This window comes from Eleutherodactylus coqui, chromosome 4 (genome assembly GCF_035609145.1).
Source record: "Eleutherodactylus coqui strain aEleCoq1 chromosome 4, aEleCoq1.hap1, whole genome shotgun sequence".
Taxonomy (NCBI): domain Eukaryota; kingdom Metazoa; phylum Chordata; class Amphibia; order Anura; family Eleutherodactylidae; genus Eleutherodactylus; species Eleutherodactylus coqui.
This window is the reverse complement of record NC_089840.1, coordinates 290,968,511-290,984,886: the sequence shown is the minus strand read 5'-3', so window position 1 is coordinate 290,984,886 and position 16,376 is coordinate 290,968,511.

Genomic DNA, 16,376 nt, shown 5'->3' with positions numbered 1-16,376 from the left:
TAGAGATGAGCGAACGTACTCGTCCGAGCTTGATATTCGTGCGAAAATTAGGGTGTTCGGGATGCTCGTTACTCTTAACGAGCACCACGCGGTGTTCCGGTTACTTTCAGTTTCCTCTCTGAGACGTTAGCGCGCTTTTCTGGCCAATTGAAAGACAGGGAAGGCATTACAACTTCCCCCTGTGACGTTCAAGCCCTATACCACCCCCCTGCTGTGAGTGGCTGGGGCGATCAGATGTCACCCGAGTATAAAAGTCGGCCCCTCCCCCGGCTCGCCTCAGATGTCTTGTGAGTTAGCTGAGGGAAAGTGCTGCTGCTGGTGCTGCTGTAGGGAGAGTGTTAGGAGTGAGTGTAGGCTTCAAGAACCCCAACGGTCCTTCTCAGGGCCACATCTATCCATGTGCAGTACTGTGCAGGCTGCTGTTAGCAGTGTTGCACCAAATTTCTTTTTTTCAAAATCGGCAGTCTGCAGAGCATTGCGCCTTGCAGTAATACTACAGGGACAGAAGTGGTGCTTAGGTAGGGAGAGTGTTAGGAGTGAGTGTAGGCTTCAAGAACCCCAACGGTCCTTCTTAGGGCCACATCTATTCGTGTGCAGTACTGTGCAGGCTGCTGTTAGCAGTGTTGCATATTTTTTTCTTTTCAAAATCGGCTGTCTGCAGAGCATTGCGCCTTGCAGTAATACTACAGGGAGAGAATTGTGTAGGCAGGGCCAGAAGACATATATTATTGATTGAATATAGTCAGTGGGCCCTCCGTTTCCAAAAAAGGGAAAAATTGTATTTGTCCTGCAGTCTTGCGCCAATTTATTTGCTGCCTGGGAAAAGTAACCGCTGTGCTGCACTTCATATAACTGCATTTCTGTGCAACACATATCTTATCTGATTGAATATAGTCAGTGGGCCCTCCGTTTCCCAAAAAGGGAAACATTCTATTTGTCCTGCAGGCTTGCGCCAATTTATTTGCTGCCTGTGAAAAGTCTCCGCTCTGCTGCACTTCATATAATTGCATTTCTGTGCAACACATATCTTATCTGATTGAATATAGTCAGTGGGCCCTCCGTTTCCCAAAAAGGGAAAAATTGTATTTGTCCTGCAGTCTTGCGCCAATTTATTTGCTGCCTGGGAAATCACTGGTAATACAGCATGCTGAGGGGTAGGGGTAAGCCGAGAGGACGTGGACGTGGACGTGGACGAGGACGCGTAGGCCCAAGTGAGGGTGTGGGCACAGGGCGAGCTCCTGATCAAGGTGTATCGCAGCCGACTGCTGCGTGATTAGGAGAGAGGCACGTTTCTGGCGTCCCCACATTCATCGCCCAATTAATGGGTCCACGCGGGAGACCTTTATTAGAAAATGAGCAGTGTGAGCAGGTCCTGTCATGGATGGCAGAAAGTGCTTCGAGCAAGCTATCATCCACCCACAGTTCTGCGCCGTCCAGTGCTGCAAATCCAAATCCTCTGGCTGCTACTCCTCCTTCCTCCCAGCCTCCTCACTCCACTACAATGACACATGCTCAGGAGCGGGCAGACTCCCAGGAACTGTTCTCGGGCCCCTGCTCAGATTGGGCAGCAGTGGTTCCTCTCCAAGCAGAGGAGTTTATCGTCACTGATGCCCAACCATTCGAAAGTTCCCGGGGTCCGGGGGATGAGGCTGGGGACTTCCGGCAACTGTCTCAAGACCTTTCAGTGGGTGTGGAGGACGATGACGATGAGACACAGTTGTCTTGCAGTGAGGTAGTAGTAAGGGCAGTAAGTCCAAGGGAGGAGCGCACAGAGGATTCGGAGGAAGAGCAGCAGGACGATGAGGTGACTGACCCCACCTGGTGTGCAACGCCTACACAGGACAGGTCTTCAGAGGGGGAGGCACGGGCAGCAGCAGGGCAGGTTGCAAGAGGCAGTGCGGTGTCCAGGGGTAGAGGCAGGGCCAGACCAAATAATCCACCAACTGTATCCCAAAGCACACCCTCGCGCCATGCCACCCTGCAGAAGCCGAGGTGCTCTAAGGTCTGGCAGTTTTTCACCGAGACGCCTGACGACCGACGAACAGTGGTGTGCAAACTTTGTCGCGCCAAGATCAGCCGGGGAGCTACCACCAACAGCCTCACCACCACCAGCATGCGCAGACATATGGTGGCCAAGCACCCCACAAGGTGGGACGAAGGCCGTTCACCGCCTCCGGTTTGCACCGCTGCCTCTCCCCCTGTGCCCCAACCTGCCACTGAGATTCAACCCCGCTCTGAGGACACAGGCACTACCGTCTCCTGGCCTGCACCCACACCCTCACCTCCGCTGTCCTCGGACCCATCCACCAATGTCTCGCACCGCACCGTCCAGCCGTCGCTAGCGCAAGTGTTTGAGCGCAAGCGCAAGTACGCCGCCACGCACCCGCACGCTCAAGCGTTAAACGTGCACATAGCCAAATTTATCAGCCTGGAGATGCTGCCGTATAGGGTTGTGGAAACGGAGTCCTTCAAAAGTATGATGGAGGCGGCGGCCCCGCGCTACTCAGTTCCCAGTCGCCACTACTTTTCCCGATGTGCCGTCCCAGCCCTGCACGACCACGTCTCCCGCAACATTGTACGCGCCCTCACCAACGCGGTTACTGCCAAGGTCCACTTAACAACGGACACGTGAACAAGCAAAGGCGGCCAGGGCCACTACATCTCCCTGACGGCACATTGGGTGAATTTAGTGGAGGCTGGGACAGAGTCAGAGCCTGGGACCGCTCACGTCCTACCCACCCCCAGAATTGCGGGCCACAGCTCGGTGCTGGTATCTGCGGCGGTGTATGCTTCCTCCACTAAACCACCCTCCTCCTCCTCCGCAACCTCTGTCTCGCAATCAAGATGTGTCAGCAGCAGCACGTCGCCAGCAGTCGGTGTCGCGCGGCGTGGCAGCACAGCGGTGGGCAAGCGTCAGCAGGCCGTGCTGAAGCTACACAGCTTAGGAGATAAGAGGCACACGGCCCACGAACTGCTGCAGGGTCTGACAGAGCAGACCGACCGCTGGCTTGCGCCGCTGAGCCTCCAACCGGGCATGGTCGTGTGTGACAACGGCCGTAACCTGGTGGCGGCTCTGCAGCTCGGCAGCCTCACGCACGTGCCATGCCTGGCCCACGTTTTTAATTTGGTGGTTCAGCGCTTTCTGAAAAGCTACCCACGCTTGTCAGACCTGCTCGTAAAGGTGCACCGGCTCTGCGCACATTTCCGCAAGTCCCACACGGACGCTGCCACCCTGCAGACACTGCAACATCGGTTTAATCTGCCAGTGCACCGACTGCTGTGCGACGTGCCCACACGGTGGAACTCTACGCTCCACTTGTTGGCCAGGCTCTATGAGCAGCGTAGAGCTATAGTGGAATACCAACTCCAACATGGGCGGAGCAGTGGGAGTCAGCCTCCTCAATTATTTTCAGAAGAGTGGGCCTGGTTGGCAGACATCTGCCAGGTCCTTCGAAACTTTGAGCAGTCTACCCAGGTGGTGAGCGGCGATGCTGCAATCATTAGCGTCACCATTCCTCTGCTATGCATCTTGAGAAGTTCCCTGCAAACCATAAAGGCAGCCGCTTTGCGCTCGGAAACAGAGCTGGGGGAAGACAGTATGTCGCTGGATAGTCAGAGCACCCTCCTGTCTATATCTCGTTCATAGCGCGTTCAGGAGGCGGAGGAGGAGCATGAGGAGGAGGAGGGGGAAGAGACAGCTTGGCCCACTGCTGACGGTACCCATGCTGCTTGCCTGTCATCATTTCAGCGTGTATGGCCTGAGGAGGAGGAGGAGGAGGATCCTGAAAGTGATCTTCCTAGTGCGGACAGCCATGTGTTGCGTACAGGTACCCTGGCACACATGGCTGACTTCATGTTAGGATGCCTTTCTCGTGACCCTCGCGTTACACGCATTCTGGCCACTACGGATTACTGGGTATACACACTGCTCGACCCACGCTATAAGGAGAACCTTCCCACTCTCATTCCCGAAGAGGAAAGGGGTTCGAGAGTGTTGCTATACCACAGGACCCTTGCGGACAAGCTGATGGTAAAATTCCCATCCGACAGCGCTAGTAGCAGAAGGCGCAGTTCCGAGGGCCAGGTAGCAGGGGAGGTGCGGAGATCGAGCAGCATGTACAGCCCAGGCAGTGCAACAGTCTTTAAGGGCCTGGACAGCTTTATGGCTCCCCAGCAAGACTGTGTCACCACTCCCCAGTCAAGGCTGAGTCGGCGGGAGCAGTGTAAAAGGATGGTGAGGGAGTACGTAGCTGATCGCACGACTACTGGGTGTCGAAGCTGGACACGTGGCCTGAACTAGCGCTGTATGCCCTGGAGGTGCTTGCTTGTCCTGCGGCTAGCGTCTTGTCGGAGAGGGTGTTTAGTGCGGCTGGGGGAATCATCACAGATAAGCGTACCCGCCTGTCAACCGATAGTGCCGACAGGCTAACACTCATCAAGATGAACAAAACCTGGATTTCCCCAGACTTCTCTTCTCCACCAGCGGACAGCAGCGATACCTAAGCAATACGTAGGCTGCACCCGCGGATGGAAGCATCGTTCTCTCTCACCATCCAAAACGGGGACATTTCTGCTTCATCAATCTGTGTATAATATTCATCCTCCTCCTCCTGCTCCTCCTCCTGAAACCTCACGTAATCACGCTGAACAGGCAATTTTTCTTAGGGCCACAAGGCTCACTCATATAATTTTTCTAAAAATTTTTTATACCTTTCAATGCTCTTAAAAGCGTTGGAACTTGAACTTGAAACAATTTTTCGTTAAACTGGGCTGCCTCCAGGCCTAGTTACCACTTAAGCCACATTAACCAAAGCGATTAATGGGTTTCACCTGCCATCTTGGTTGGGCATGGCCAATTTTTACTGAGGTACATTAGTACTGTTGGTACACAAATTTTTTTGGGCCCTCACCTACAGTGTAATCATAGCAATTTCTATGTTCTTCGCCTGCACTCATGGTACAGAAAGGTGTGTGGGGTTGGCCTACACTTTAGCTACATAAATGTAACTTGGGCCTTGGCTATACTAAGGCTACTGAAATGGAACTAAGACTGCGCTCCCACTATACTGCTGCTTCGGAATTGTTCCTGGGGCCTGTGTAGGCTGCTACTATTACTTAAATGGAACTTAGACTATGCTCCTCCTATACTGCTGCTTCAGAATTGTTACTGGGGCCTGTCTTGAGTGCTACTATTACTGAAATGGAACGAAGACTGCGCTCCCACTATACTGCTGCTTCGGAATTGTTACTGGTGCCTGTCTTGAGTGCTACTATTACTGAAATGGAACGAAGACTGCGCTCCCACTATACTGCTGCTTCGGAATTGTTACTGGGGCCTGTCTTGAGTGCTACTATTACTGAAATGGAACTAATACTGTGCTCCCCCTATAATGCTGCTAGTGATATGTTAGTGGGGCCTGTCCTAATGCTACGGCTGAAATGTTACGAATTATGGGCTCTGCCTATACCGCTGCTAATGGTATGTCTCTGGGGTGTGGAAACAGAGGCTTCCCAAAGACATGATGGCGGCGAGGCCATTTCCCACCAACGCGGTTACTGTTAAGGTGCATATAACCACGGACACGTGGAGAGGACACGTAGTGCCTCAAAAGCATCCCCCGCCACGGCCCACTTAATCCTGGCCACATTCCGAAAACCAACAAAATAAAACCGCGCTACTAGGTCCGCAGTCACCACCACATTACCACCAACGCGGTTACTGTTAAGGTACATATTACCAGTCTGACTGGGGCATGCAGACACCTTGACAGAATGAATAGTGTGTGGCACATAGGTTCCCCATTGCTATGCCCACGTGTGCAGCTCCTGATGGCGGTGGCACAGGATTATATTTCTCATTGCTTCTGTACAGCATTGTGGGCTATCGCCCCACCACTTTTAAAGAGGGTCGCTGCCTAGCCGTGCCAACCCTCTGCAGTGTATTTATAAGTGCAGTTCCTCCTCATGGCAGACGCACTTATAAATAAACATGAGGGTGGTGTGGCATGAGGGCAGCTGAAGGCTGCGCAGGGACAGTTTGGTGTGCGCTGTGGACACTGCGTCGTGCAGGGGGGAGGGGGGTTGGGCAGCATGTAACCCAGGAGAAGTGGCAGCAGAGTGTCATGCAGGCAGTGATTGTGCTTTGTTGGAGATAGTGTGGTGCTTAGCTAAGGTATGCCATGCTAATGAGGGCTTTTCAGAAGTAAAAGTTGTTGGGAGGGGGGGGCACTCTTGCCGGTATTGTGGCTTAATAGTGGGACCTGGGAACTTGAGATGCAGCCCAACATTTAGCCCCTCGCCTGCCCTATCCGTTGCTGTGTCGTTCCCATCACTTTCTTGAATTGCCCAGATTTTCACACATGGAAACCTTAGCGAGCATCGGCGAAATACAAAAATGCTCGGGTCGCCCATTGACTTCAATGGGGTTCATTACTCGAAACGAACCCTCGAGCATTGCGAAAATTTCATCCCGAGTAACGAGCACCCGAGCATTTTGGTGCTCGCTCATCTCTAGCCATGACATAATGGTCTGTGCATGTGAAAAAGGTTTTGTAGAGGAATTAACTAGAGATGAGTGAGCATGCTTGTCTAAGCATTAGCCTACTCGAAGTACTCGTTATTCGAGCCGAGCACCATGCGGTGCTCGAGAAAGTTTCATCTCCCCTCCCCGCATGTTTAGCGCCATTTTTTAGCCAATAAAATTGCAGGGAAGGCTTTTCCACCTCCTGCTGTGACGTGCCAACCCTGTGCACATCCTTAGCAGTGACTGGCTGGGCTGATCAGGTGACCGCCGGCTATTAAAACTCTGGTCACCTGAGGCTCACCTCACACACATGCTGCATGAGTTGAGGGATAGAGCTACTGCTATAGAGAAAGAAATAGTGTAGGGTACAGGTTGACAGGTTGCGTTTAGGCAGGGATCCTTGCTCCAAGAACCCACAGTCCTTTCTAGGACTACAACTCCTCTCATTGTGTGCATCAGCAGTTTGGCTGGCTGGGACCAGTAGTGCACACAAAGTATTCTCAAGCATCCCGGCTGTATACTGCATACTGTTACCGGTTTTATGCAGTATACTGCTAGTGGTGTACAGAGAGTAGATAGGAAGTAACAAAACTCCTATCATTTTTCATTTTTTTAGTTTTTTTGCCTGCTTGTACGCTATATACCCGTGTGTTGGTGCTGTGCATCTACGCTATCTAACAACAGTATACACACTTTAAATTATTTTAGGGCCTGCTGGTAGTATGCAGTGTATAACCGGGTATGCCTGTGGTCAATCTCCACAATCTAACAACAGTATACACTGTTTATTGTGTCTATTTTGGCCTATAAGCGTATGCAAAATAACTTGCATTTTGGGTAGCGTTTAGTCCAAGTGCATTACCCAACATGATGTAGACTAGGGGTAAGGGTCAAAGTCGAGGACGTGGATGTGGGCGTCCAAATGAGGGTGTGGGCAAAGGCCGAGGTCCTGGGCGGGGTGAAACAGTGCCGGCTGCTGAGGGATTAGTAGAGCGCCGTGCATCAAGAAACAAAACTCCAATCATTTTTTAATTTTTTTAGTTTTTTGGGGGCTCAAAGCGTACGCTATATAACAGTGACTGGGGGCTGTGATTCTCCACTATCTAACAGTATACACAGTAGAAAGATTTTTGGGCCCTGCTGAGAACTATATACCAGTGTCTGAGGGCTGTGAATCTGTGCTATCTAACAACGGTATACACAGTTTTAAATTTTTCTGGAACTGCTGGGAACATACGCTATATACCAGTGTCTGAGGGCTGTGAATCTGCACCATCTAACAGTATACACCGTTTTAAATCTTTCTGGGACTGCTGAGAGCATACTCTATATACCAGTGTCTGGGGGCTGTGAATCTGCGTTATCCAACAACAGTATACACTTAATAATTTTTTTGTGCCTGCTGAAAGCCTAAGGTATATGTACGCAGTGTCTGGGTGGTGGGAATCTCCGCTATCTAACAACAGTATACACTGTCTATTGTGTCTATTTTGGCCTATAAGCGTATGCAAAATAACTTGCATTTTGCGTAGCATTTAGTCCAAGTGCTTGATCCAACATGATGAAGACTAGGGGTAAGGGTCGAGCTCGAGGACGTGGACATGGGCATCCGAATGAGGGTGTGGGCAGAGGTCCTGGGTGGGATGAAACAGTGCCTGCTTCTGAGAGATTAGTAGAGCGCCGTGTATCTCCGCTCCCCAGCTTCATCTCACATTTGTAGGTCCGCGTGGTAGACCATTATTAAAAGCACAACAGTGTGATCAGGGGATGATGTGGATAGCGGATAACGCGTCCAGTAATTTATCCAACACCCAGTCTTCTACGCAGTCCACTCATACTAGCCAAGCCACTGGACCTCTCAATCCTCAGGCTGCTCCTCCTTCCTCCCAGCCTGGTCACTCCAGCAAAAGGAGAGATTGAGAACGGGCATACTCCCAAGAACTCTTCTTGGTTCCCTGCCCTGAGTCAGAAAAAAACGGTTCATCAGCCACGTGAGACGTTTGTCGTGACCGATGCCCAAAATTTCGACCTTTCATAGACTCTGGGTGATGAGGGTGGGGACTTCCAAGTAGTGTCTCAAGAGCTATTTGTGGATGACGATGATGAGACACAGTTGTCTGTCAGTGAGGTTGTTGTTAGGGCAGTAAGTCTGAGGGAGGAGCAGACTGAGGAGTCAGAGGAAGAGCTGGTTGACGATGAGGTGACTGACCCCACCTGGGTTGGTAAGCTTACTGAAGACAGGGCTTCAGAGGGGGAGGCAAGTGCTGAAGCAGAACAGGTTGGAAGAGGCAGTGGGGTGGCCAGGGGGAGAAGCAGGACCACAGCAAATACTCCCCAAACTGTTCCCCACAGCACCTCCTCTCGGCAAGCTCCCATGCAGAGGGCTAGGGGTTTGAAGGTCTGGAGGTTTTTCAATGAGAGCGCGGACGACCAACGAACAGTGGTGTGCAATCTGTGCCGCACCAAGATCAGCAGGGGAGCCACCACTACCAGCCTGACCACCACCAGTATGCGCAGGCATATGATGTCTAAGCACCTGACGACGTGGAACGAAGGCTGTTCATCGCCTGTGGGTCACACCACTGCCTCTTCCCCTATGTCACATCCTGTCACTGACACACAATCCTGCTCCCAGGACGCAGGCACTAGCGTCTCCTGGCCTGCACCCACACCCTCACCTCCACAGTTCTCTACTGCCTCCACCAATGTGTCCCAGCGCAGCGTTCAGCTGTCGATAACCCAAGCATTGAAACACAAGCAAAAAAACGCAGCCACTCATCAGCATGCACAATCACTAAACGTGCATATCTCCAAAGTGCTGAGCCTGGAGATGCTGCCATTAAGGCTGGTAGAAACGGAGGCTTTCCGAAACATGATGGCGGCGGTGGTCCCTCGGTACTCGGTCCTCAGCTGCCACTATTTTTTCTGCTGCGCCGTTCCCGCCCTACACCAGCACGTCTCACGGAACATAAAACGTGCCCTCACCAGCGCGGTTACTGGCAAGGTCTACTTAACCACCGACACGTGGACAAGTGCTGGCGGGCAGGGACACTACATCTCCCTGACGGCACATTGGATTAACCTTGTGGAGGCTGGGACCGAGTCTGACCCTGGGTCTGCTCATGTGCTACCCACACCGAGGATTGTGGGTCCTACCTCGGTCATGGCTTCTCCGGGTTATTATGCCACCTCCTCCAAACACCCCCCCCCTTCCTCCACCTCTCAATTACCACATGTGAGCAGGTCGCCTTCAGTCGGTAGCTCGAGGCGCTGCAGCACTGCGGTGGGGAAGCATCAGCAGGCCGTGCTGAAACTCCTCAGCTTGGGAGACAAGAGGCACGCTACCCAAGAGCTGTTACAGGGTTTGACGGAGGAGACCGATCTGTGGCTTTCGCTGCTGAACCTCCAACCAGGCATGGTCGTGTGTGACAATGGGCATAACCTGGAGGCATCTCTGCAGCTTGGCAGCCTTCTGAAAAACTACCCCCACTTGTCTGACCTGCTCAGCAAAGTGCGTTGCATGTGCGCACATTTCAGAAAGTCCACTAGAGATGCTGCCACCCTCAGGACACTGCAACATCACTTCTAGCTGCCAGGTCACCGACTGTTATGCGACGTTCCCACGAGCTGAAATTCAACGTTGCACATGTTGGCCAGGCTTTACGAGCAGCGTAGAGACATTGTTGAATACTAGCTGCAACATGGCCGGCGGAGTAGTAGTCAGCCTATGCAGTTTTTCACAGAGGAATGGGCATGGATGTCTGACATCAGTCAGGGGTTAGGAAACTTTGAGGAGTCAACGCAAATGGTGTGTGGCGATGCAGCCATTATCAGGAGGAGGAGGCCGAGAGTCATCCTCCCGATCAGGACAACGATGTGTTGCGTACTGGAACTCTGGCACACATGGCTGACTTCATGTTAAGCTGCCTTCCCCATGACCCTCGCGTTAGATGCAAGACCCTGGTCGAAAAGCTAAAGTGCATGTCCAGCGCAGGCAGGGGAACATTCTCCAAGGTCTTTGCCAGTTTTATGGCTCTCCAGCCAAACTGTGACACTACTCCCCAGTCTCGGCTGAGTAGGAAGGAACACTGTAAAAAGATGGTGAGGGAGTACATAGCTGACCGTACCAACGTCCTCCGTGATCCCTCTGCTCCATACAACTATTAGGTGTCAAAGCTGGACACGTGGAACGAACTTGCGCTGTACACCTTGTAGGTGCTGGCCTGCCCTGCCACTAGCGTGTTATCAGAGAGGGTGTTTATCACGGATAAGCGTACCCACCTGTCAACTGACAGCACCGACAGGCTTACACTCATTAAGATGAACAAAGCCTGGATTTCTCCTGACTTCTCCACCGGTGGAAAGATTCTTTAAGCTGGAACAGGAGAACCATGCACTCTCTATCACCCCAAAAAAGGGGAGAAATAGCTTGGTCTATCCTCTGATCTTCCTCCACCTAAACCAGCATGTCAGCACGTGGAACAGGCAATTATTCAGAGGGCCAAAAGGCTCTGTAAAAAATATATTTTTTGGAGGGCTGCCTCCAAGCTCTGTTAGCAAAATAAGCAAGTATGAGCTCTATGTTCAAAATTTTTTGAACATGCACTATGAGTAAACAAATTTTTCAGTGGTACACCTATTTGGTACACAAATTTTTCCGGGCTTCGGCTATACTCTTATTAAACAAATTTTTCAGGGGTTCACCTATACTCTTGGTACACCAATATTTCAGGGGTTCCCCTATACTCTTGGTCAACAAATGTTTAAGGGGTTCGCCTATACTCTTGGTACACAAATGTTTCAGGGGTTCGCCTATACTCTTCGTAAAGCAATTGTTTCTGGGGTTCGCCTGTACTCTTGGTCAACAACTCTTTCAGGGGTTCGCCTATGCTCTTGGTATACCAATGTTTCAGGGGTTTGCCTATACTCTTGGTACACAAACGTTTCAGGGGTACGCCTATACTCTTGGTACACTAATTTTTCAGGGGTTCACCTATACTTTTGGTTCGCAAATCTATCAGGGGTTTGCCTATACTCTTGGTTAACAAATCTATTAGGGATTCACCTATACTCTTGGTACACCAATGTTTCAGGGGTTCGCCTATACTCTTGGTGCACAAATGTTTCAGGGGTTCACCTATACTCTTGATAAACCAATTGTTTCAGGGGTTCGCCTATACTCTTGGTCAACAAATCTATCAGGGGTTCGCCTATGCTCTTGGTACACAAAGGTTTCCCAGCACGGTGTTCAGCTATCTGACACATAGACAAATGAATTGTCCTGCTTTGGCCACTCAAATTTCTTCATGGTTTATGCTGTCCTTGCAGCGATCAAAGGAAGCACAATTGATTTCATGAGACATTGACAGTTTCACTGTATACCTGTGGTTGCTACTTTTGCAACACCTCCTGCTTTAAACCAATCTTTGGTTTTAGAATGAGTTGCTGAATTGTGCAGATAGTTGGAAGTACTGGCATCCGAGTCCACTTTATGTCCACGTTTGTGGCTCCTGAGAATTTTGTGGTGGAGGTGGAAGGGGATTGGAATTCTGATCAGCACTGTTTAGCAAGACAGAACTCATTGCACGCTGTCTATTCTTGGATTTAAGCGGGCATAAAAAACCCAGAGTCATAACCAGATGGATTGGTTTAGGGCTGAGAAACGCACTCATCCCTCCGGGTCTGCGATCGTTGGTATGTACATTCTGCTCCAGATCTGTTGCACAGCGTGGGGTCCTACTTTGGCCACTCAAATTTCTTCATGGATCACACTGTCCTTGTAGCGATCCAAAAAAGCGTAACTGATTTCATGAGACATTGACAGTGTCACTGTATACCTGTGGTGGCTACTTTTACGTGACCTCCTGCTTCAACCCAATCTTTGGTTTTAGAATGCATTGTAGAACTGTGGAGATGGGTAGAAGTACTGGCATCTGAATCCCCTTTATGCCCACGTTTGTGGCTCCTGACAATTTCGTGATGGAGGTGGCATGGGATTGGAATTATGATGGTACGTTAATGTATCAGCAATAGAGATGAGCGAACGTACTCGTCCGAGCTTGATACTCGTTCGAGTATTAGCGTGTTTGAGATGCTCGTTACTCGAGACGAGTACCACGCGATGTTCGAGTAACTTTCACTTTCATCTCTGAGACGTTAGGGCGCTTTTCTGGCCAATTAAAAGACAGGGAAGGCATTACAACTTCCCCCTGTGTCGTTCAAGCCCTATACCACCCCCCTGCAGTGAGTGGCTGGCGAGATCAGGTGTCACCCGAGTATAAAAATCGGCCCCTCCCGCGGCTCGCCTCAAATGCGTTGTGAGATAGCTGAGGGACAGTGCTATAGTGTTGGAGCTGCTGTAGGGAGAGTGTTAGGAGTTAGTGTAGGCTTCAAGAACCCCAACGGTCCTTCTTAGGGCCACATCTAACAGTGTGCAGTAGTGTGGAGGCTGCTTTTAGCAGTGTTGCACTTTTTTTTTTTTGGGTATATCGTCCGTGCAGAGCATTGCGCCCTGCAGTAATACTACAGGGACAGAAGTGGTGGTTAGGCAGGGAGAGTGTTAGGAGTTAGTGTAGGCTTCAAGAACCCCAACGGTCCTTCTTAGGGCCACATCTAACCGTGTGCAGTAGTGTGGAGGCTGCTTTTAGCAGTGTTGCACATTTTTTTTTTGGTATTTCGGCCGTGCAGAGCATTGCGCCCTGCAGTAATACTACAGGGATAGAATTGTGTAGGCAGGGCCAGAAGACATATATTATAGATTGAATATAGCAAGTGGTCCTTTAGAAAAAAATATTTGAAAAAAATCTATTTGGCCTGCCTGTCACTCTGCTCAGTGTTCTGGGTCTGTGTCTGCTGGGGGTAGTAGTTCTCCAAATAAATACGCAGCCAGCTAAGTGTTACAGCAGGCTTGCGCAAAATTTTTTCCTGGCTCTGAAATCACTGGTCTGTTGCACTTAATAACAGTGCAACACTGCAGTTCCGTCACACACACATCAGGGACAGAATTGTGTAGGCAGGGCCAGAAGATATATATAGATTGAATATACGCAGTGGTCCTTTTGAAAAAAATATTTGAAAAAAAACTATTTGGCCTGCCTGTCACTCTGCTCAGTGTTCTGGGTCTGTGTCTGCTGGGGGTAGTAGTTCTCCAAATAAATACGCAGCCAGCTAAGTGTTACAGCAGGCTTGCGCAAAATTATTTCCTGGCTCTGAAATCACCGGTCTGTTCCCCTTAAGGGGTTGTCCCGCGCCGAAACGTTTTTTTTTTTTTTAACCCCCCCCCGTTTGGCGCGAGACAACCCCGATGCAGGGGTTAAAAAAACAAACCGGAGAGTGCTTACCTGAATCCCGGCGGTCCGGCGTCTTCATACTCACCTGCTGAAGATGGCCGCCGGGGTCTGCTCCCTCCGTGGACCGCAGCTCTTCTGTGCGGTCCATTGCCGATTCCAGCCTCCTGATTGGCTGGAATCGGCACGTGACGGGGCGGAGCTACACGGAGCCGGCATTCTGCACGAGCGGCCCCATTGAAGACAGCAGAAGACACGGACTGCGCAAGCGCGGCTAATTTGGCCATCGGAGGCCGAAAATTAGTCGGCACCATGGAGACGAGGATGCCAGCAACGGAGCAGGTAAGTATAAAACTTTTTATAACTTCTGTATGGCTCATAATTAATGCACAATGTACATTACAAAGTGCATTAATATGGCCATACAGAAATGTATAGACCCACTTGCTGCCGCGGGACAACCCCTTTAATAACAGTGCAACACTGCAGTTCCGTCACACACACATCAGGGACAGAATTGTGTAGGTAGGGCCAGAAGACATATATAGATTGAATATATGCAGTGGTCCTTTTGAAAAAAATATTTGAAAAAAAACTATTTGGCCTGCCTGTCACTCTGCTCAGTGTTCTGGGTCTGTGTCTGCTGGGGGTAGTAGTTCTCCAAATAAATACGCAGCCAGCTAAGTGTTACAGCAGGCTTGCGCAAAATTATTTCCTGGCGTTCCGTAAGCGAACTCAGCCTCCAACCACAGGCCAATAAGCGGCACATTTAATTACAGTGTTGTGTTTCTGCATTCCTGGTAATACAGCATGCTGAGGGGTAGGGGTAGGCCTAGAGGACGTGGGCGCGGCCGAGGAGGCCCTAGTCTGGGTGTGGGCACAGGCCGAGCTCCTGATCCAGGTGTATCGCAGCCGACTGCTGCGGGATTAGGAGAGAGGCACGTTTCTGGCGTCCCCACATTCATAGAACATTTAATGGGTCCACGCGGTAGACCCTTATTAGAAAATAAGCAGTGTGAGCAGGTCCTGTCGTGGATGCTCCCAGCAACCTATCGTCCACCCAGAGTTCCGCGCCGTCCACTGCTGTAACTCAGAATCCTCTGGCTGCTGCTCCTCCTTCCTCCCAGCCTTCTCACTCCATGAAAATGAGACATTCTGGGGGCGTGGCCTAACTGAGCACCAAGATGGCCGCTTGATCTTGGAGCTCTGAGAACCTTCTCTCTTTAAAGCAACTTAAAGCTACTTCAGAGACATTTTTACCACCCTAATTTGATCCTCGTACCCCTCTTCACTAGCTGAATTGCCGATATAGGTTTGCCCAGCAGCTGGCTGGTCACCTGGAGGACTTTTACCTTCCACGTGCTGCCGAACGTCCCACTGCGCCTGGGGCCCTCTCCGAACTGCCAGCCTGTCGGAGAAAAGTGGAGTCTCCCCCAATCTTGCAAACATATTAAAGAGGTCTGCAACCGCTTGGAAGACCTGCCGCGGGCGCCGCCGAGAAGAAATAGCGGAGGTGAGACCGACACTCTTACCCACTGCTTACCGCGATCCGCCGGTACACCTGACATTCCCGACGGCCCCTCTATCCTGCTGTGCCGGAGATAATTGAGGAGCCTGCCTCATCACGAGATTCTGCGCCGCCAGCCGTTGTCATTCTGAAGATCCCAGCCGGGAGCCCTGAGGTGCCGGAGGTAGGAGAGGTCCCTGCTCTATTAGCAAATCCCGTGCTGCTGGCGTCCGTCATCTCGGGAGCCCCAGACGAGCTCACTGCCGGTGCACCTGACATCTCCGACGGCCCCTCTCTGCTGCTGTGCAGGAGGCAAGTGGGGAGCCTGCCCCGTCTTGGGACCCTGTGCTGCCGGCTGCTGTCATCCTGAAGATCCCAGTCAGGAGCTCTGCAGTGCTGGAGGTAGGAGAAGTCCCTACCCTATTAGCAAGACCCGTGCTGCTAGCGTCTGTCACTTCAAAGACTTATCGGCCGCCACCATCCAAGCCAGAAAGGCATTTATTCGTATAACCACCTCACTAAGAAGAGAAAAAATCCCATATAAATGGGGATACCCCACAAAATTAATTATTCACAAAGAGGGATCAAATTTCATCATCAGCAATCCCGAAGACGGGGAAAAGATGCTAACGTCCTGGGGCATACACATCTCAGACAGACTTCAGGACAAAGCTGAAGAAAACCTCGTGAGGGGTCCCACCCCCCCCTCTCCCCATTGAAACGTCTCCGCTCATAACACAGATTGGAGGGTCCTAATCGTCAGGCGAACTTTTCTCCCCCAGAAAATATGCAGGTTCCTGACCCTGCTAGAAGTACTCTGTTTTTGCTATGTTATTTCAAGGTTCATCGGCTACGAAACTCCAGGCTTAGGAAAAGCTCTCTACCAGGTCACTTGAACTGGTATTATTGGCCGACTGTTTATGTTATATTTGTTCCCATTTCCCCCCCTCACACCCCTCCCTCTAAAAGTGGTTCCACAACAGAAATTTGTAGCTTTCGCAACACTTATCCAACTAATTCATGGCAGTAAAAATATGCTCCCTCAATGTTAAAGGCCTAA